We start from the raw sequence: 20983 nt of genomic DNA on the forward strand, positions 1-20983 counted from the left end.
TACTTGTGGCAGTAAGTGCTACCTGGCTTGAAGCCCTACTTTGAAACACTAACCCTGGTTTGAAAGATGAATTTGAAACCCTAACCTAAAAGTTCCATTTTGAAGCCCTAACCCGATTTCAAAGCATTTATTTCAACCTTAACTTGAAATGCTAACCCTGGCTTGAATCCCTAACCCTCAATTGAAACATTATTTTGAACCCCCAATTTGAAAACCTAACTGTGGCACATAACTCTAACTCTGACTTGAAACTCTACTTTGAGACTCTAATATTGACTTGAATCCTTTTCCCAGACTCAAAACCCTACTTTGAGTCTCCAAGTTTGTGCTTGTAGCTTATTTCTGACTTGAAACCCTACTTCAAAATTCTAACCTTGACTTGAAACCTTACTTTGAGACCCCTAGCCCATTTTTTGAAACCTTACCTTGACAAGCTAACTGTGGCATAAAATTCTAACTGTGTCTTGGAGCCGTACTTTGTCATCTTTACTTGAAATCCTACCAGTGGCTTTGGAATCCTTCTAGACTTGAATCGCTAACCTAAACCCTGACTTGAAACCCTGACTTTGAAACTGCTAACTACAACTTGTAACCTTACTTTGCAAATGTCACTTTGGCTTGAATCCCCATCTTTGACTTAAAACCCGACTTTGAAGCCTAACCCTTTCGACACAACCTCCATCCTCTCTCATAAAATTTTGAACGCTAATATCCGTTAGCATATGTTAGCGCGTGACCCCTTCAGGGGCTCTCCGAACTTCCCCACTTTGGCACGGCGACAGCCAAATTAAAAAGTCGTTAAGGACGAGCGGGAGCGGGAGAGGGAAGGGGGGAGGAAAAAAAAGCGTCTGTCAGCCGTAAAGGGAGCGTCGAAGCATCGATCGCGAGCGGCGCGACAAAATGGCAGCTGTAAATCAATTTGATCTGCTGTGTTTTGTAATGAGGTTAATGCCACGTAATGGCCGAATGCCTTCACGCTTTAAACGTGCCCTCCAGGAGGAGGAGAAGAAGAAGAGCAGGAGGAGGAGGAGCAGGAGGAGGAGGACCGTCTTGTCTTTTGTCTTCATTTGTCAACGTTTCATTCATGAGCTTCTCGGCGCCTCGTTGAGCTTCACTCAACTGGAATGTCCGTTTTGCTGCTGGAAATGTATTTTCTTGATTCGTCTCTTTTCACACGATACATTTAATCCCGACAGATGCTTCTCGGCTCTTCCCCCTCCATTATTATTTTTTTATTTACTTGCCCAAGTGTTAACGCTGCCACACCAGAAAAAAAAGTTCAGTATTTGATGAATTTCATGTTCGTGACGTGATCGTTTCCGTAACTTTCATGTTTTAACGCGGTGTCGCATTTTGGCGTCATCAATTTCACGTTTTGTCATCATTTTCGTCTTTTAAGATTTTACCATAATTATGGCCAGGTTTTAACGTGGTGTCGCATTTTGGTGTCATTTTCACATGACGTGATCATTTTTATGATCATTTTCATCTTTGAACACAAAAACTTTCAATTTTTTTACGTTGGAGTCAACATTTTTGACTAGTGAGTGCATTCAAACATATTTAAATTAGGGTGTCAAAATGTGTGTTAATTTTGAGTTGATTTCAAGTTTCTTTAACGCTCCTAACTTTTTTTTAAACGCACGATTAATGACCGTCCCTTACTTGGAAAGCCTGTACTGCGGGAATGTACCCGTAATAAATGTAATAACATCTAGTGGCAGAAAAATGACCTCAACACAAATCAATATCAAACTTGTTTTTTTACAGTACAGTACATATTTTTATGAATTATTATGAAATTACTATATCAATGACTAAAAGATACAGCCATATCTCTATTAGTTTAAAAAAAAATCCCTTTTCATGTTAACATTAACAAATTTAGAAAAAAAAGTGTACATTTAGAACAGATATAAAATTAGCCATTCATTGTGAGTTAACTATTGAAGTCATGCAATTAATTACGATTAATCAATTGAATTGCCTGACACCCCTAATTTAACTACATTCAAACGCACTCGTATTATAATTTTTTTAAACAAGATTATTCTACTCTTGTACGGCTGTCAGGTCGTGTTGTGGTCAACATTTTGACCACAAGGGATTTACTTGGAAATAGCAAACCAGGGAGTGCAAGTGTGTGTGTGTGTGTGTGTGTGTTTTTTTACTGTTTAGTCAATCAATGGTGGTTGTTGGCAGTCACATGGATGACGATGATGATGATGATGATGATGATGATGATGAGGATGAAGGTATGATTTTTGCCTGCCTGACTTGTTCGACACAAAGAAGCACGCGCACACGAGGGTGTTTCTCAAGCAGGGATGTCAACACTTGAAAAATCAATCACCATCTGGGCTCATTTGGTACTCAGGGGTGAGGGTTGGATGCGCGGGGGTGTGCTTACGCTTCAATACGTACGTGCACGTGCGTTTCTAACCCCCCCCCCCCTGCTCCCCTCCTCCCCTCATCTTTTTTTTTCTATTTTTAAGCTGGCAACTCTTGGCCACCCTCGCCATCCAAGCAGGTGCGCCCTCCTGGCACGCTTGGCGAGGCCCAGCAGGGGGTACACGGGGGCTTTTTTTGGCCACTGCCTTTCACGCACAAGCCGGCGAAGCAGGATGTTGCCATGATGGCTGCCGTTTAACGCAGCAACACGGCATCGCGCGGGCATAATAATGCCGTCTCAATATTCGACATGCAGGTTCAACGTATTTGAGATTCTGATGGTATGATAACTGTTAGCAGCAATATTCAAATTACAGCCTTGAAATATTTGGGTAAATAAAAACGTTGCTCCATTTAACACAGTCTATCTTATTTTTAATGTACTAAATATTCTACATTTTATTTAAGAAGCACATTAAGTTTAAGTAGATACAGTAAATAAATAAATAAATATTGACAACCTTGTTTTGTTTTAATTCTTCTTAGTAAGTCACAGTGTCCCATCACTGGTGAGCTATATTTAGAACAGACCCGTGGGCTACTCATGTTGTCCTTGGGACTCACTAATACACACTAGCACCATTTTTTTTTTAATTGAGGCATACATGTAAGTAACTATAACTGTGTCTCTTTGTCTAACCTCCCTCCATCCTGCCTGCCCTCTCCACCTTGTGAAACTGCTCACCCCTCCCCTTACTGTTCACCAAGATGGAGGCATATTGGTCGCCAATGAATTTCACGGAGGTGGCTCATTTACTCAACTGTGCAAGCAGCCAAGAGCCAATCACATGAAAAATAAAACATAAAAGAAGAGCGCGTTACCAGTGACGGACGGTATTAACGCTGAAATTGTGACTTTTCATAACCATGGTAAACCGTCAAACTGGTCATCGGGCCATGCCCGTTTGTGAGGTATTTTCCACATCATGACTGATAAAGCCAATTTGTCATCACTTGCCACGGGTCAGGTCAGGGAGTTTGCGTCCGGATCGCAGCCGGCGTCTCTATCCAGGAAACACGACGGACGTTTTATGCTAACTGCTTGACATACAAAGATGTGTGAAATAGTGTGAGAGTGCTTTGGTCTATGTGTGTGTGTGTGTGTGTGTGTGTGTGTGTGTGTGAGTGTGTGTGAGTGTGTGAGGTGATTCCCCCCCACCACCACACTCCTTTCAGTGGCACAGCTGTGTGAAAAAGGAGCGCTGAGTCGGCACAATGGCTTAATAGTCAACAAACAGCGAGCTAAGCCCACGTCCAATAGTCGCACGGCGCTGCCATGTGACCCACATACTCGGCATACGCGCATGCATGAGGGCAAGCTTCACTTTTTTTACAACAAATACAAAAAAGTCTTTAATGGTGGAGCAACGCGGCGGCTAACGAACGTGGATGTTTTTTTGGGCCTTAAGTAAGCCGTATCTCACAGACTGTAATTAGGTGTCACATAAATGCAGCTAACAGCGTCAAATAAAAAGGTCCAAATTCTCGGCTAACGGGTAACAAGTCGGCTTAATTAAAATGTATGCAATGGACTCTTTATTAGGTAGGTACAGTTTTGAAAAATACAAACGTGATTTTTTAAACATAATTCATTTTCATGTTGTCAAAAGAAAATGGTGTCAAATGCTCATGTTTAGCCGGCTAATGAGCATTAAATTCAAATGTGACGTAATCAATCGATAAAGCTCATATCGATGCCTTTGTCATGACCTCGCTGTCGGCCTCTGATGCTGCGTCCTATCGCGAAGGGAGTTTCAAACTTGGATGTCGGACCGGAGAGACGAATCCTGCCATGTTAGCTTAGCACTAGCTAGCTGATACGAAAGAACACAACACAAATAAATGTAAATATTTACCAAAAGTGAAAAAATGATCAACTCCCCACGGAAAACATGGACTGCCAGACTAAAATCCTTACCAGTTGCCCGCTGTAATCAGAAGTGGCAAATCCAGGTCCAGAAAGTAAAAACCCTGCCACAGTTTGCCTTTAGCCCCAGGTGCTAGTTAACTAGCTCCCTAGCTAGCTTCCATGGTGCTCTTTACCTGCTAGGGAGCTAGCTAGCTTGGTCTAGCGAGCTAGCTAGCTTGGTCTAGGGAGCTAGCTCGCTTGGTCTAGCGAGCTAGCTAGCTTGGTCTAGGGAGCTAGCTAGCTTGGTCTAGCGAGCTAGCTAGCTTGGTCTAGCTAGCTAGCACCAATGGCTACAGCCAAACTGTGGCAGGGTTTTTACTTTCTGGGCCTGGATTTGCCACCTCTGACTGTAATCAATAGAGATATTGACCAAACCGTTGTCACCAATTTCACCCCAAATTCGAATGCCAGAAGGATTTTGTGAGACAAAAATCATCAAATTGTCCGATGAATTGTTGCTGTATTTGCAGGCAAACGGCAATCGAGACCGTGTGCACGTGCGTGTGTGCTTAACTAAAGTTGATGCACAAAGAAAAGACGCGGGGCATTGATCGCTGGGGCCCTAAAGCTATTATCATGATCTAATTAGCTTTAACATACGTCTGTGTCACGGCCCGGTGCAAGGCCGACTCGTCCCCGATTCCACGCTGTCACTGCCTAAGCGCTAAAGATAGCACGTGAGCACGTGAGCACGCACGCACACACACACACACACTCAGTCTGCGTTTGGACAATTATATGCAGTGAAAAGAGAAGAAAGTGTTAAGTTTGGTCAAAAGTATTGGGACACCAATGAGGATGGAAAGTGGAGTGTGGCGAATATGTGGACAGAAGTATTGCGGGACCTGAACAGGATGTGAAAATTGAAAAAATTGTGGGCATAGGACAAAAGTACAGGGACACCAAAAGGAAGTGAAAATGTGGAGAAAACTATTAAAAAGTAAAATTGTGGATTTGAAAATGTGGACAAAACTATTGGGACACGTCCATGCATCCTTGACGCGTTGATACAGCATACAATTATTTTTAATCTCTCCAATCTGTGATTGCTTATTTTATTGATTAAGAGCCGCGTGTTTCAATACGTGTCTCTATTTAAAAAGTAAGCGTATAAGAGAAAAAAGACCTTGAGTGCGCGTCGTCCATTAGCATTGATGCTAAATTTAAAACAGCTCATTGATTATGTGCTTCTTATCTGGGCTGCCCGCTCAAGTCTGTATTATTTCCCAGCATGATTAGCGATGGCGTACTCGGCCAGCACAGTGGGTGGCACACGCACACACACGCACACACACGCACACACACGCGCACACACGTGGGCTCATTAGAACTTCACCTGCACACTTTCCGTGTTTCCTTGTGTGGAAAAGCGAGAAGGAAGCATGAAGTCTGTTCCCAAGTGAAGGAGCGCTCGCTCGGCTCGGCCCCTCCCGCCCTGCTTTGATTGATATGTGAAATCCGTCTCCCTCGGCGGTCGCTGTGTGTGCGTGTGAAAGGTGCTCATTGTGAAGTGGAGACCACTTTGTCAGGAAACAATTGTGGAAAGCCTTTAAAAAAAAAAAAAAAAAAAAAAAAAAGATACAGCCTCTCATTGTGCCGGAACTTTAATTTTGCGTGTGAGGTCATTTTAATCCTGATGAATTTTCATAGCGACGGCCGCTAAGAGTTCAATGGCCGCCCACGAAAGGAGGCGGAAGAATGGGAACCCACCCACGGGCCCCCGACGACAAGGCCGCACTTAACAGCGGAGGCCGGGAGCGACGTTCCTTTGTCCCGCTTAAATGCGTCGCCACAAAGGAGATTCCTCCTCAATGAAGCCCCGAATCTGCTTTTTAAACCTGCCGCCGCCGTCCGCAAGATCGGCGGCCGCGATAAACACCATCAAAAGCGCCAACACTACTTTAAAAAAAATATATAATAATCTCTATGGAGTTTGTGATATGCAGCTTGTGGGCGCAATTTCAGGATCAACCTTTCAAGTTGAGCTTCTGTCAACTGTTGAATGCGGGACGTGTTGTCATTTCAGGACTTTTGGCGCAACTTGCTGCTCTCTAAGCAAGAAGCGCAAAAAGTCACAATCGCTGTCGTGACTCTTCCCGCTTTTCACTTGCAACCTCCCGATGACATTTGTAAAAATGGAAGCACTATTTTGAAAACAAACAATCCGACTAAAGTCCACAGCTCAAGCGGTACCGTAAAACCACTTTTAGCCAATAACAAAGCCGAAGAAGGTCATTTGTGGAAATTGTGGAGGAGAAACATTTGATGACATTTCCATTACAAAGAGAAAATGAATGATAAAATAAATATTACTGTAATATTTGACATTAATCTTGTATGTACGGAATACATTTCTTTTATTGACAAGAGAAAAAAATTGATAATTTGTTATTTTGTTTTTCAGTCTTAAAATTATTTAGATTTTTTTTATCTAGAAATTTAAATGTAATTAATGTGTAGCATATTTATCAATATTCATGTCATTTTTTTTAGACTATTTTCATGTTACAACTTTATTCTCACCAATCAGGCTTGGTAAATGACTAAATATCTAATAGTTTAAAAAATAATCATGAACTTTATTTACTTTAATTTTGCTTTGTTAGCTATACACAAATACTAGAGTTGACGCAACTTTTTTAAACATTTGTTGTACTTGGCTGGCAATGTCATGGTTTGGGTTAGAATTGTTGCTTTTCTGTCATGGTTTGGGTTTAGGCCCCGTCCAGACGGAAGCAAAAGGTTTCCTCAAGCAACTCTCGTACACACAGAAGCATTTCAAGACTTGCGTGTCCAAAAGAAAACGCTGTTTAACGGCTGCAATGTATATGCCAAGTCTGGGGTGGCGCTGTAGCGCAGCCACATGAAGTTAACGGAACGCGTAGAAGAAGAATCAGCGAACACAAACACTTTTCTGGCTATCGATTCAACGTGAAAAGGACGAAACGCAGGAGAAGTGTTAATGGCGGGTGATTCAAGTACAACACGAAAGTTGAACGTGGGAATAAAGAAGCAAAATATTTTGCGCAAAACGACTACGACGCGGCTGTCCGCCATTGTTGTTGACAGACTGACGGTTCGCGCGCAGTCACGCGAGAATCGGCGCATACGTCATCAATCTGCGACGACGCGTCGTCATCGAGCTGCGGCCGTTCACGTCATCGCTGCATATGGCGTCCAGACGGACGCATTTTGAAATCTTTCCACTCTCGAACCCGGTTTTAAAAGCGTTCGCGCTTTCAAGCTCCGAAACCGCGCCATCGTGATGACGAACGGCCTCAACGGGAAGAAACTTGTGAGGATACATTGAAACTGGCTTTCGTGTGGACGGGGTTCGAGTTTGAGTTGTTTGATTTTTAGCTACTTTAGTTGGTTATGATCCGTGCTGTGTTCTGCTCCCTTGTCTCGTCAAGCAATCTCATGTCCACCCGTTTTTCTGTCCTTCCTCGTGTGTCAACCAATCAGTGCCCTCAGCCACGTGTGTCTTGCCCGGGTATGTCTTATGTCTATGGGGTCGATGCCACGGACTTCCGACTTCCAGATTTCACACATCGTCCACTTCTGGCCGCGTTCCAACACTCGCACCCCCCCCCCCCCACCCCTGCGCCCCCCCCAGATGGACGGGAGCGTGCGGTGTCTCAACTCTCTGAAACACTTCGGACAACTGACACGCTACACACTCGCGCCCGTCGACAGGAACGCGTAAACCGAGGGGCACAAAGGCGGAAGCGCAAGAACCGAGACGCGGCCCACGCGTTCCAAACAGGAAACCAGGAAGTCGGAAGTCCCGCCTTCTCCATGGCATATACCCCATTGGTGTTTGTGTATTTATGTTGCATTCGAGGATGGTCGGAAGTTGGACCTTTTTTTTTTTTTAATTCAAACCAGGAAGTGTGTATGGGAACGCTCCCTTAAACTTGGAAATTTAAAGTCGGAAGAAAAAACTGCGCCTGACTTCAGCGGCGGACCGCAAGTGACGTCACTCGACAATGGCGACCCCTTTGGAAACGCAGACCGTGAATGGGAAAACACAATTTACTCGACCATAAAACTGGATAGCTTTCTTCATTCGTAAATATTCGACGCAGCGTACGTGACAAAATGCCGCAATCTGCTTGCATGCAATTATATGGTGAACTACTGAACTGCATGATATGCTTATGAAATATAAAGAAAGATAAAAACAATAAATGAAGCAAAATTGCGAGAAGGCAAGTTTGCTGGAGGTCAAAATGAGTTTTGAGGACCAAAATAAAAAACAATTGATCACTATCCGCCATTTTAGTTGTTTGATTTCGCCTCAAATGCTTTCAGGTCAGAACTCTGACGTATCCGACTTCCGACCGTCCTCAAATGCAGCATTCGTTCTTCTGTCTTGCGTCAATCCATCGATGTTTGTCGTTGTTTCCTCTCATCCTGCCGCCATCGTTTTGTTCTGTTGTTCTTCCCGTGTCTCGCCTCTCTTGCCAGTTTGGACTTGTTGTTTTGAGCTCTGGCCAGAACCTCTTGTTCTGTTTCCTTGCTTTTGTTTTTTATTAAACTCCGTTTGTGTTTGTACTACAACCTCCGCCTTCTCGCTCTAATTCCCTGCATCTGGTTCCACCTACGTCAACCACACCCGCAAAACTTAACAATCAAAATGTAATCAGAAGAATTGTTAACATAAGAATATTGAGTGGAGTAAACATTCGAGCTAGCAGTTCAGCTAACATCGCAGTTTATTTTCCCAAATAGCGGGAAGTTGATTGACTGTTTTTCCCCGACGATTCCGCGTCGGAACTTGACCAAGTTTCCAGATTGTTGGTCGGTTTTGGGGCAAACATGTTTTCTTGTGGCTCATTAGCATCAGGGCTAAATGTGAAGCGTGTCTGGTTTTGGACTGCGGCGGGGTGCTAGCGTGATTCATAATGCTTATTTATGTAGCATGTAGCTGAGAGCAGCAGGGGGTCTTGGCTGGCTCGCCATCCTTCACGAGAGCTTCGTCTTTTTCTTATGATGATCCCCCCCCCCCCCCCTCTTCCTCTTTGCGCTTACGGTGAAAATAAACTTGTTGTTTTTGATCATGCCCCAAAAATAACGACGTAGGAGTCAGCGGCCATGAGATGGAGTGCTGCACTTTTGGTTAGCCACCCATTCTGGTCGCCAGCCAAACGGTAAATAAAAACAAACAGTTTTCTTCATCCACTTCCTGTTTTCCTGCAAATGTAAGCAGTTGTGAAGTGTAAGCGGCTTTAATCCTGATGTTTTCAAATCTCATTATCTTCTCTGAGCCCTCTCTTCCTGCCAACATGAAGATTTTAAAACGTAATATTTAAGAGCTGTTTTGCCAAATAAAAATTGTTAAAGAAAACTTTTTTCTATCATTATAATTTAGTACTTCACATATCTCTAGTTAATTACAATGACATTTAAAATATAAAATGGTAAAAAATTATTTTAAAGGTGATTTTTTTCGATAATAAAAAAAAGCTAAATGTAAAATATAGAAAATGATGAAAGTACATTTTAAAAGTGAATATTTTTGTTGATAATTAATCACATTTATCAAAATGTAATCATGAAACTAAAAAATGAATTTGTCTAATTAAAATGTTTTTTTTAACTCCTTAATAAAATAATGAAAAATACATTAAGATTAAAACTAAAAATATGAATCATTAAATATAGACGGTAATACAAACAGATTTTCTTTGTCATGTAGTAGTACAGTCTATCACGTATCTTTAGTAATAAACACTAATATTAAAAAACTTCAAAAAAATAAAAATAAAACCAGTTTTCATTCATTATAAAATATTAAAAAGTAATAATAAAAATGGAACCATATTTTATATCATTTGAATGTAGTGCTTCAGATACCTCAAGCGAGTATCATGTAATGCTTCAAATCAGGATAAATGGTGTCAAATGTCCTCATTGTGTGAGCGCCATGTGTGTTAAAAGAAGGCCGGCGGGGTGGGGGGGGGTTGTGTGCGCGCATCTTAAATTGACCTTGTGAACCGTAGAGGGCGACTGTAGCGACGGCGATGCCGATCGTCGCAGCGGCGCTAGCGAGCTGCCCGTGAGGCTCGACGTTTGCGTGACTAAAGACGCACAATTAAGGCGGGCGTCTCTGTCCGCGATTTTCTGTCGTCGCTTCGAGTGTGCCGCTAATAGCCGGGCGGGGGGGCGGTGGTGGGGGGGTTATTAGTGCTGTTGGCTAAAAAGCATCATTAGATTCTCTTCCTCCTCTGTATGGATCTCTAGTATATTTAGTCCATATTCGTTTAAATTCTGAATTTCAATTCATCAGTTTGAATTTCAAGTTAATGATGATTTTTTTTAACCATTAAAACACAGTGGAGACGTATTTAAAGACATACAATTAAGAAACGTGACATTTTCCGTCCTCGTAATCGATGTGACGAAACATCTTCCACTCAAAAGCTGTGCTGATCTCAAAAACTAAACAATGCAACCCCGCCATCTACAGGGATCTATTTGCCATTACAGCACTTTTACTAACTTGAGTTAGCAAAACATACGAAGATAGCATACAGCAATACCTCACATCACCTTCTCTGCCTCTTCTTCTCGCCGATAATTCAACTTCATCTGCATACAGTCACCCCAGTGCTGCCAGACATGTTGTGGCATAATGCGGTACTACACCCAAGTTGCACAATTCTAAATTAGAACTTGTCTGTATACTACAAACTCTCACAGAATAATTGGTGATATTGTTCACTGTACACAAACTGTTCATCCTCATTTAATTTTTTTCAGATTATTAACATATCGCGTGCAAACATTGTCTTGTATCTTTTATTCTCCTGGCCGGGTGTCCCTCGCCAGCGTGATCAGCCGCTTTGTGGAGGATGACGCACACTTATTAATTTTTTTCCACCATTGTGACCTGTTGTCAATGGGACCCTCTCTCTAAGCACCCCCCCCCCCCCACCACCACCACCACCCGCTCCTATCCCCCTTTGCCGCACCGCTTAATGCTAGCGCTAAATGCATCATTAGACAGCTAGGCTGCTGTGAAAGTGGTGGGACAATGGCGGGGTAAACAAACCAACAGGAAGTGCCACACACACACACACACACACACACACACGCACACTCAAAATGGCCTCGCCATGGCGTGTGGAGATCTTCCGTGCGGCGTGATGGCGTGGAAAAAAGTTTATTACCTCCCACAAGGACGCCGTTGTTGTTGTTGTTGTCATCTATTTGCAGAAATCAAAGGTCTCTCTGTTAGCTCACCCCCACCCTTGCCCCCCTTAACCGCCGTCACCCCCACTCACCCTTTTGTTTGATTCCTTTCTCTCATTTTTTTTTCGTCTTTGCATACGTGACACCGCCACACACGCAACCGCTTTGTCTTTCGACAAAAAGTGCACCAAAGGTTGATTATTTATTTGTTGTCGCAACAGTGGCTAACTTGTTTTTATGCTAGTCTGACAGCTAACAATGTTAGCATACGGACGCACCTTCACACGACCTCTCGACTGACTGTTTTTTGTTGGCCAAATCCAATTTCTTATTTGAATTGATGTTCCTCCACAAATGACACTGACATCAATATATATTTATCCTCATTAGCAAACAAACTTTCAAACCACCAACTTCCTTAAAATAATAGAAAATGATTGTTTTTCTTGACAGAACATGTGAAAATGAATGAATGATGGATGGACGGATGGATGAATAGACAAACACGGACGGACGGACGGACGGATGTTTAGAACATTCCCTGTGCAGTTATTAAAGGTTTAATGGTGATGTCATCGTAATCCTCATCAGACTTTCCAATACTTAGATTTGTTGTTATGGTGCAGTGTGGCGGTTTTGCGGGGAGGGGGGGGGGGGGTTGTTGTATGGGGGGATTGCAAGGTGGGTTGTGCCCCAAACAGCCGGGCTAAATGGATCTTATTTAGCGAGGCGTCAACACGCGTATGAGGCTGCACGCGTCATTACTTTGCACTCAAACGTGTTCGCCCGCTGATGGATGGCGAGGCCGGTCGAGGTGCGCGGACCCCCTCGCCGAACACGCCGCTTGATTTACACCCAAAACCTCGCAGACGTCCGCCCGAAACAGCAAAACTAGTGCTTTGGTTCTGTAAATAATGGACAAAGAGTTCTATTTTCCGTTCTTTTCTCTCTTTGGCGGGCGCCACCAAAAAATACGCACTGACTGTGTTGAAGTCTCGTAATGCTAATTTTCTGTCAACATCAAAGACAATATTCTACGGTCAACCAAGCAAATATAAAAAAAATATTCACAAACCTAACGTACGTCAAATCTTTAACAAACATAACCTTAACTTTTTTTGGTGCATCAAAGACAACATCAGAGTCTTCAATGACTTGATTTTGTCAATATCAAAGACGTCTTGAACAAATCCAACGTTAGTTTTTCATGCACATCAGACAATTTTGAATCTTTAACAAATCTAGCAATTTTTTTTTTGGGGTGGGGGCACCATCAAAGACCAAATCCGTCTTTGTTGAACCTAGCGTATGTTTTTGTAAACATCAAAGACAGTGCAGAGTCTTTAACAAACCTAATTTTAATTTGTATGAGGCTAAATATCAGAAACAATTTCAAGTCGTCAACAAGCCAAGACAGCGTAGCTTTTTTTGCAACATCAAAAATAATTGCGACTTAGAAACGTCAAAGAAAAACAAAAGTATATCTAATTTGTGTCAATATTAAACATAATCAAAGACCAAAACATACATTTTGGTAAATATAATTTATAATATTATACAATCATGAATCCTTATTTTGCTCAAATGTGATCATCTGTTATTACGTGAGAGTTTATCATGGAATTGATCAAGTTATCACATTTAAATGTAACATTTATCATGTTAAAGTGTCATAATTATAACATGACAACTTAACATGGTGGTATTTATCATGTTAACGTGAAACATATGTCATGTAATAATTTCATATAAAAAAATGATGTGAAATTCATTAAATGATACGAAACATTACATTTGATGTGATTACTATTTTCACATTTTTACATGTTAACTTATCAACCACATTAAAATGTGCAACTTATGCTAAAATATGACAATGATCACATTTAACATGTTAACTTTGTCACGGTGATATTTGTCATGCTAAAACGTGAAACTTATTTATATACTTAAATTAAACTCACATTTAATTGATCATGTTAAATTGTGACAATAATCACATTTTAACATGATAACTTTTGAAACTTATCACAATAATGCATTTAATTTCTGTCCAAATCTGACTATCCTATTTTTAACCTGACAAACTGTCCCTTTTGAACGCAATAACTTCTCACGGTCAAACCTACCGTTTCACGTTACAACGTCAAACTTACTCCATTATTGCGTGAAATTTGCCACATTATAACACGCTATTTAACTCAATTTTTCTTTCCTTTTTTTTTTTTACGCGGCAGCGCTATTCTACGTAACATGTCATTTGCAAGCGGCGGCTGCCAACCAACCCGCTTGTCAATGATCACGTTCTCATAGCAGATCACATTACGGACGCCATTTTGTCAATCTTTGCTGCGGTCCTTTTTTGATTCGGCGCCGCTCGTGATGGTGGCGGGCACGTGCACGCACGTACGTGTGCGAGCGTGCGCGTGTTAAATTGCGTTTGGACTCAGGTCTCCCTCCGCCGCCGTGCGTTTTGGACAGGAAGGCGACGTTGATTGGCTTTGTTCAGTCTTCCTGGCAGCCGACACCAGCTGACATCTGTTCCCTCCTAACCACTCAGACTTATCTCCATCGGGGAACGCGCACGCACACACACACACATGCTGTCACACAGTGGATATAAAGCATGACATTCGCATTGTTTTGGGGGGGGGCGAAAAAAAAGAAGCAGATTTTGTGGCGCTGGAAGGAAGCTTGGCTGCGCGATTGTGCCAAAAGCTTATTGCGTTGCTAATTAAAACATTACTATCACAATGATAAGAATAATACGAACAGTGATAATCGCAATGATGATGATGATGATGATGATGATACCGCGGATCTCGATGAAGTGTACCGGGCCATGTTTGAAGCCACGTCAACATTGCCAGTGCAAACAAAAAGTTAACCTTTTACACCTTTTTGTGGTCATTTTGGAGGCGTGTGAGTTAAAATGTCAAGGCTGCAATCAAACCTGGTGGGATTTGTTTATTTTGGTGATTTGGATGGAAATGATCATTTTTTTCTGGATGCCTTGCTGATTTTGCGCACATTTTGTATTTAGGATTCAGATCAGATTGGATCCTGCCATCACATCCACTTTCATAAGTTGCCTGAAAAAAAAAGAAACGCACACAAATGAACAAAATGTCGCGCAATAGTGACCCGTGTCCAAACAAGCGTCAAGTCCATGAAACTTCCCTTCCGAGTCTTCTTTTTTTTTTTTTTTTTTTTTTTAAGTCGTCTATCAGATTTTTGAAGATCACTTGGATGGTTGTGTCCATGTACAGTTTTGCCGAGTGCAGTAATGGACAGCCCCCAATATGCAAATTTGGAAATGACAACTTTTGCTTTAGGCCACTATTCATCATCATTATTTAGATGGCCCTTTTCTTTATACATTTCTGCTCTTCTGAATGAGTTTTTTTTTGTTTGTTTAACCTTGCTTTTAATGGGATCACACTTTCTTGGAAAAAGTGAGTGTCACGTCATGTATGACGTGACAAACTTTGGAGGCACACTGTGCTTTTCACAAAAATTCTGACTTCAAGGGCATGAGAATTTTGATGTTCCACTGTATTAATAAGACTCTGTGGGGGGGGGTGTGCGTGTGTGTGTGTGTGCGTGTGTGTGTGCGCGCGCGCGTGGGTACGTGTGTGTTTGCATGTGTGTGTTTGGTGCAGACATGTGGAATGTGAAGGTAGAGTGGCATCGACGTACATGTTTTGCATCGCTTCAAAAATACTGTGCAAGAAAATTTTAATTGGCAGAAAATTAATAACATGTCAAATGGAAATACAATTGAAATTGCAATACAAATTAAATACAAACAAAAAAATATAATACAATTAAATGATGAATAAAATAGATTCAAATATCGTTTGAATAAAAATTAATAGGAATACAAATTATGATAAACTAAAAAATAAACAAAATTATATAAAAAATATGAATATTACATGTATATACATCTCAATAATATAAATAAATAATAAAATATTGAATAACAATTTAAACGAAAGTTACAATAAAAAAAGATAATCTGTTAAAAAAAATAAAACATGATTTACAACAATTTCAGAAATTAAAATAACATTTATATTAAAAAAAAAAGATTAGATGAATTAAAATAAAATACATAATACGGTCCAATTTTATAAATGTATAAATAATAATAATAATTAATTAATTAAATAAATAGAAATGAAACAAATATAATTGCAAAATACAAAATAAAACATTAATTAAAAACATTTAAATAACATTTAAATAAAAAAATACATAATATAAAATGAATCAAAACTAAACAATTATATATTTTAAAGGACTACATGAAATCAAGTAACTGCACTAAAAAGTCTGCATGTACATATTTCAGAAAAGCTTGAAAGAAATGAGCCCCCCGCCCCCCCGCTCCGGGTTGTGGTTGCTGGGAAATGAACATTTTTGTCTTTTTGTTGCAATTAACCACAAAACACCAGATTAAGTCTGTGTGTGTGTGCGCGCGCACATATGGGCACTCGTGTGCATGTGTGTGTGCACACGCATGTGTGTGCAAGGCGAGCAGGTGGCGGCCATATTTGAAGACGACAGTAGGGGTCTGACCCATGCCAGGCCTAATAAAGCGGCCTTGTGATGGAGCTTATGTGACACACCGTCCCCGGGGCAAGCGGGTCCCTCGCTCCCCCGCGCACACGTGTCACACACACACACACACACACACGCGCACGTCACACACACAAGTCCGATGACGACACATCTGCGTTGGCGCGATCTCCGCCCACCTCTTTTGTCAAACGTCCCGCACGCTGCCGATGATGGCAGTGCAGGCGTGTGTGCGTATGTGTGTTTGTGTGTGCGCCACACTTGACAATGTTACTTAATGTGCTGAGTACACACATGAAAAATAATACGTCCAACTTAATGAGCCAATGGAACAGGAAGTGACCCTTACGTGAAAACAAAGCTGTTGTCACATAATGTGTAAAAATTCCATTTTCTTCCCTCATTAGCAAATGAAACGGCGTGTGCTAGCCGCTGTTAACGTGTTAGCTGCGTCTTAGCATTTGCAATTTTTAGCATTTTAGCTTTGTTTTAGGCTATACTGTCATCGTGTTTGGCCTGTGATAGCCTCGGTATGTATAAGCAGGGTAACTACTGTTAGCACGTTAGCTGTGATTTAGCCTCTATCGCTATCCATTTGTGGTGCATTAGGCTGTTGGCATTTTAGCTTTGTTTTCGTCGATACTATTGTTGGGTTAAAAGTATGTTAGGCTCTGCTGTGTATGTCCACAAGCAGTGTGGTAGTCCGTGTTAGCATGTTAGCTGTGTTTTAGCCGCAACAGCTACATCAAGTAAAATAGCAGTCAGCACAATGCAAGCCTCCGCCACTTCTGAACATTCCTCAAAATAGTCCGACTGACTGTCACGTGAAGTTCAATTAATGAAGAAACTAAAGAATGAATAAAATAAACAATAAAAAATTAACAGAAATGAACTTACTAACCAACAAACAAATGCAACAAATGGCATGTTTATTACGTCTAGTGTGCGTACGTGTTTGTTTTCAGAAAACAAGACGCAGCAAAGCAGAAAAAAAAAAAATGCAAATTCCAGCGTTCTTAGCGGCCTCTCGCTTGCGAAAGAAGAGAAAGAACACCCACAGAGGAAAAAGATGCTTTATCTGCCTTGCCCCAATTTGATTACACATTGCATTTTCCCCCTCCTTTTTTTTTTTTTTTTTTTTACATTTGCATAAATGTCCTGCTCAGCATGTTTAAAGTTGTTTTATTAACGCCTCTTGAGACTTTTTTTTTTTCTGTTCCCCCGCCTTTACGCGTCGGGCTCGCTAATTGCTCCGTGATCTTTCGCCGCTCAGCCTCAGCGCTGTGCAAACATCATAAAAATAACTTGCAAAAAAAAAAAAATGAATGTGATCAAGTACAAACTTGCTCTGCAGTCATTATTTTATGTTTTATTTTTTTCATGTGGTAGCCTCTGTAAGTATTGTGGTTTAGACTTTGCTAGCATGTTAGCTGCATTTTAGCCTCTGTGTTATCTTTTTTGAAAGTGTGCAGGCCCTGTATTAGCATGTTGCGCTTTGTTTGCCAGTTTTGTTTGTTTGTTTGTTTGTTAGCCATATTTTAGCCACTGCTACTTGTCCCTGAGCATTGTTGCAGTCTTTATTAGCACGATAGCAGTGTGGAAGAATTTGTTTGTTGCGTTTTAACATCTGTTATGTGTCACGTAGCATTGCGGTTGTCCATGTTAGCTATATGTTAGCCTCTGCTATCTCATCTTAGCCTTGTGGCAACCGTAACGGATTTTTAGCATCTGCTTTGGGTTCCTTAGCCGTGTGGTATAGCGTCCATTAGCATTTAAGTAGTGGTTTAGACTGGTTTATGTTAGTTAGCAAAGCTTTCTGTCTGTTAATACATTAGCTTCATTTTAGCCTCCCCCCCCCCCCCCCCCTGTCTCTTAAAAACATGATAAACACTATATCGTGAGCTAGCATAATAGCATGCTAGCGGACACCAAAGAAGAGGACAGTGTCCCTTTGATGAAACCCCCTCTCTATCCCCCCCCCCCCCGCCCCCCTTCGTCTTCTCCTTCTTCATAAACAATGAAAAGTTAATGAAGAGGTAACTTAATGATGTAATGAATATGGCCGCTCAAGGTCGAAGCGGGCTACAGTCTGGGCGCAAGACGGCCGCCACACGGCGTTTATGTGTCACGCACGCACACATGCGCACACGCATACACATCATGAATAAGTGCCATCTGTAGTAAAAGCGTGTGTCTGCGTGTGTGTGTGTATGCGTGCAGTGATTAAATATTGAAAAGGTTCAAATGGTACAGTCGAGATTTGGGCCTTTGAGTCAAGTGGATCGATGGAGCTTGGCCCGCTACTTGTTGAGTGTGTGTGTGCGTGTGTGCGTGTGTGTGTGTGTATTTGTGTGTGCTATAAAATACATATACAGCATAGATAGACAGCCGTGCATATCTTATTGCACAATACGGCACCATATGTTATCTTACTGTACGGTATCGTTTACAGCCGTAGCTTGTCATACTGTCGTTATTTGATAGGACGTGATATATCAAATGATACTGTACAATAGCCGACGATATTTTGTTGTAACTTTTCTTATGCCAATTTGTTGTGCCATAACTTACCTTAACTTTTCTTATTTTAACGCTGTACAGCAACTTTATGTTATCATTCCCGACAGTACCACGACCATGTTGTGCAATATGTTGTACTTTATTTGATTTTGTCTTATTTTGCAGTGTTTTCATACCATGATACAATATGTGGCGGCACGGTGGCTGGCTGGTTAGCACGTCCGCCTCCCAGTGCAAAGGTTGTGAGATCAAGTCCGGGCTTCGGCCTTCCTGGGTGGAGTTTGCATGTTCTCCCCGTGCTTGCGTGGGTTTTCTCCGGGTACTCCGGTTTCCTCCCACATTCCAAAAACATGCATGGCAGGTGAATTGGACACTCCAAATTGTCCATAGGTGCGATTGTGAGTATGGTTGTTCGTCTCTGTGTGCCCTGCGATTGGCTGGCAACCAGTTCAGGGTGTAACCCCGCCTACTGCCCGAAGCCAGCTGGGATAGGCTCCAGCAACCCCGCGACCCTTGTGAGGACAAGCGGTACAGAAAATGGATGGATGGATGGATACAATATGTGCATTCGTATATTTTAATATTTATGCGTTTATGTATGTATGATGTACGCACATAACGATCACACCGTACTCGTTGTACTGCATCTTATTTTGCCGCGCTGAACCCTCCCCTAATATCATGTGAGAGTTTGAAATACCGTAATCGTAACTTACCGTGCTCTATTGTATCTGCACTTATGTTATCATACGCACCGTATCGTACCTAATCGTGCTGTGTCACGTTTTATTTGATCTTTTTTTTGTGCCGCACTGTACTTTTTCCTGACCGCACCTTCTCTCATATCTTACGGCATCATATCTTATGGTACGACACCTTATTCTCACTTATCATGCAGTATCACATCTTGCCTGACCGTCTTCTGATCTTACTTTCTGTATCTTATCGTGGCATCATGAAACAAAATATCATGTCAAGCAGTATCGTAATGTGCCTTAATGTACGGTACCATATCTTATCATATACCATTCTGTGTTGGACCCTATTAACTCAACTTATTCTATCTTATAAAACTATATCATATCATATCATATCATACTGTACAATGTTTTATCATTTGTATACCACATTTGATCTCATATCATATCTTAAAGGGTTGTGCAGTATCTTTCGTTAGCTTGCTATACTGTAATATTTATAACATATTTTTATATCCTAACTACAGACTTTACACTGCTGTTTAGGTCTAACTTCTTATTTAGATTCTAATGTGCTAGCTAGCAGCAGTGCGCGCATCACATTTTCCTCAAATGACGTTTTGGATGAGAGTTGCGCTTTCCCACAATGCAACAGTTTGTGAGTAGCAGCTGCACGCGTTAGCCTTCAAAAGAGGCCCGTTTAGCTTGCCCATATTGCAAGCCGTCTCTCAACCCCCCCCCCCCCCCCCCCAAAAAGAAAAAAGCTAATCTGGAACATCGGGGGCTTGCGTAAACACCTTCAGACGTCCTTGCTGATCTATTTTAAAAAGACTCTCATTGTAATCAAAAACAATAAGCGCTCCAAAGTCCTCCCCAGCCCCGCGTTTTTCCTCCCGCCCTAGAGTATGAAATAATATTCCGTGTGTGGGCTCCTCAGCCTCGCCGCCGCTGAGAACGCAAACATTTCACAATAAACGTGTTTAACTCCAGGCCCTTGGCCAGATAACAGGACATGCTGCGTTAATTACCAAGACCCGTTCAAATAAACCAGAATCAAATATCACCCTCTTTTCTTCACCGCCGCCACAATCACCCGTTCCAAGGGATTTAAAGATGTTTAAAAAAAAATTTTTTTTTAAAGGCGTACACCTCGCATGTGCTGTTTGGAGAGCAAACATGACAGCCAATCTGCATATAAACATGCCAGAGAAAAGATATTAGAGATAAATACACAGATTGTCATGCAATATGATAAGGTCTGATCTGAAACGGTAAGGTATGCTAAAGCATGCTAACATATGCAATGTGACATTATATATATATATATATATATATATATATATATATAGTTTGCTATATGTATGTAAGATATCTGATACAATGCAATAACACTAGCATTTAAGTCGTGGTTTAGACTGGTTTATGTTAGTTAGCAAAGTGGTATGATTCCTGTCCCATAGCAGTGTAATAGGTTTGTTAGCAATATGGAGTCCTTTGTGAACAGTGTTTTAGATTCTGTGCCGGTTAACTGTAGTTTGGCCTCGGTAATCCGGTTGATAGTTCTTTGTTAGGTCTGCTTTAGCGTTTGCTGTCTGTCTGTTAATACATTAGCTTCATTTTAGCC

At 41.5% G+C, this 20983-nt stretch overlaps 1 protein-coding gene and 1 long non-coding RNA gene across 5 annotated transcripts in view; one reads left to right on the top strand and one right to left on the bottom strand.

Moving 5' to 3' along the window:
- The window catches only part of znf536 (zinc finger protein 536), a 266047-nt gene that overhangs the window by 89593 nt on the left and 155471 nt on the right, over positions 1-20983 (top strand). The gene's annotated exons all lie outside the window — the stretch shown is intronic.
- LOC147176601 (uncharacterized) overlaps positions 18927-20983 on the bottom strand; it is a 35439-nt gene continuing 33382 nt past the window's right edge. Inside the window, exon 3 of the long non-coding RNA XR_015094446.1 lies at positions 18927-19173. This is a non-coding gene — a long non-coding RNA (uncharacterized LOC147176601). The remainder of the gene's footprint in view (positions 19174-20983) is intronic.

Source organism: Leptonotus elevatus, chromosome 3, assembly GCF_054856555.1.
Source record: "Leptonotus elevatus isolate MCC_2025b chromosome 3, RoL_Lele_1.0, whole genome shotgun sequence".
Classification (NCBI taxonomy): domain Eukaryota; kingdom Metazoa; phylum Chordata; class Actinopteri; order Syngnathiformes; family Syngnathidae; genus Leptonotus; species Leptonotus elevatus.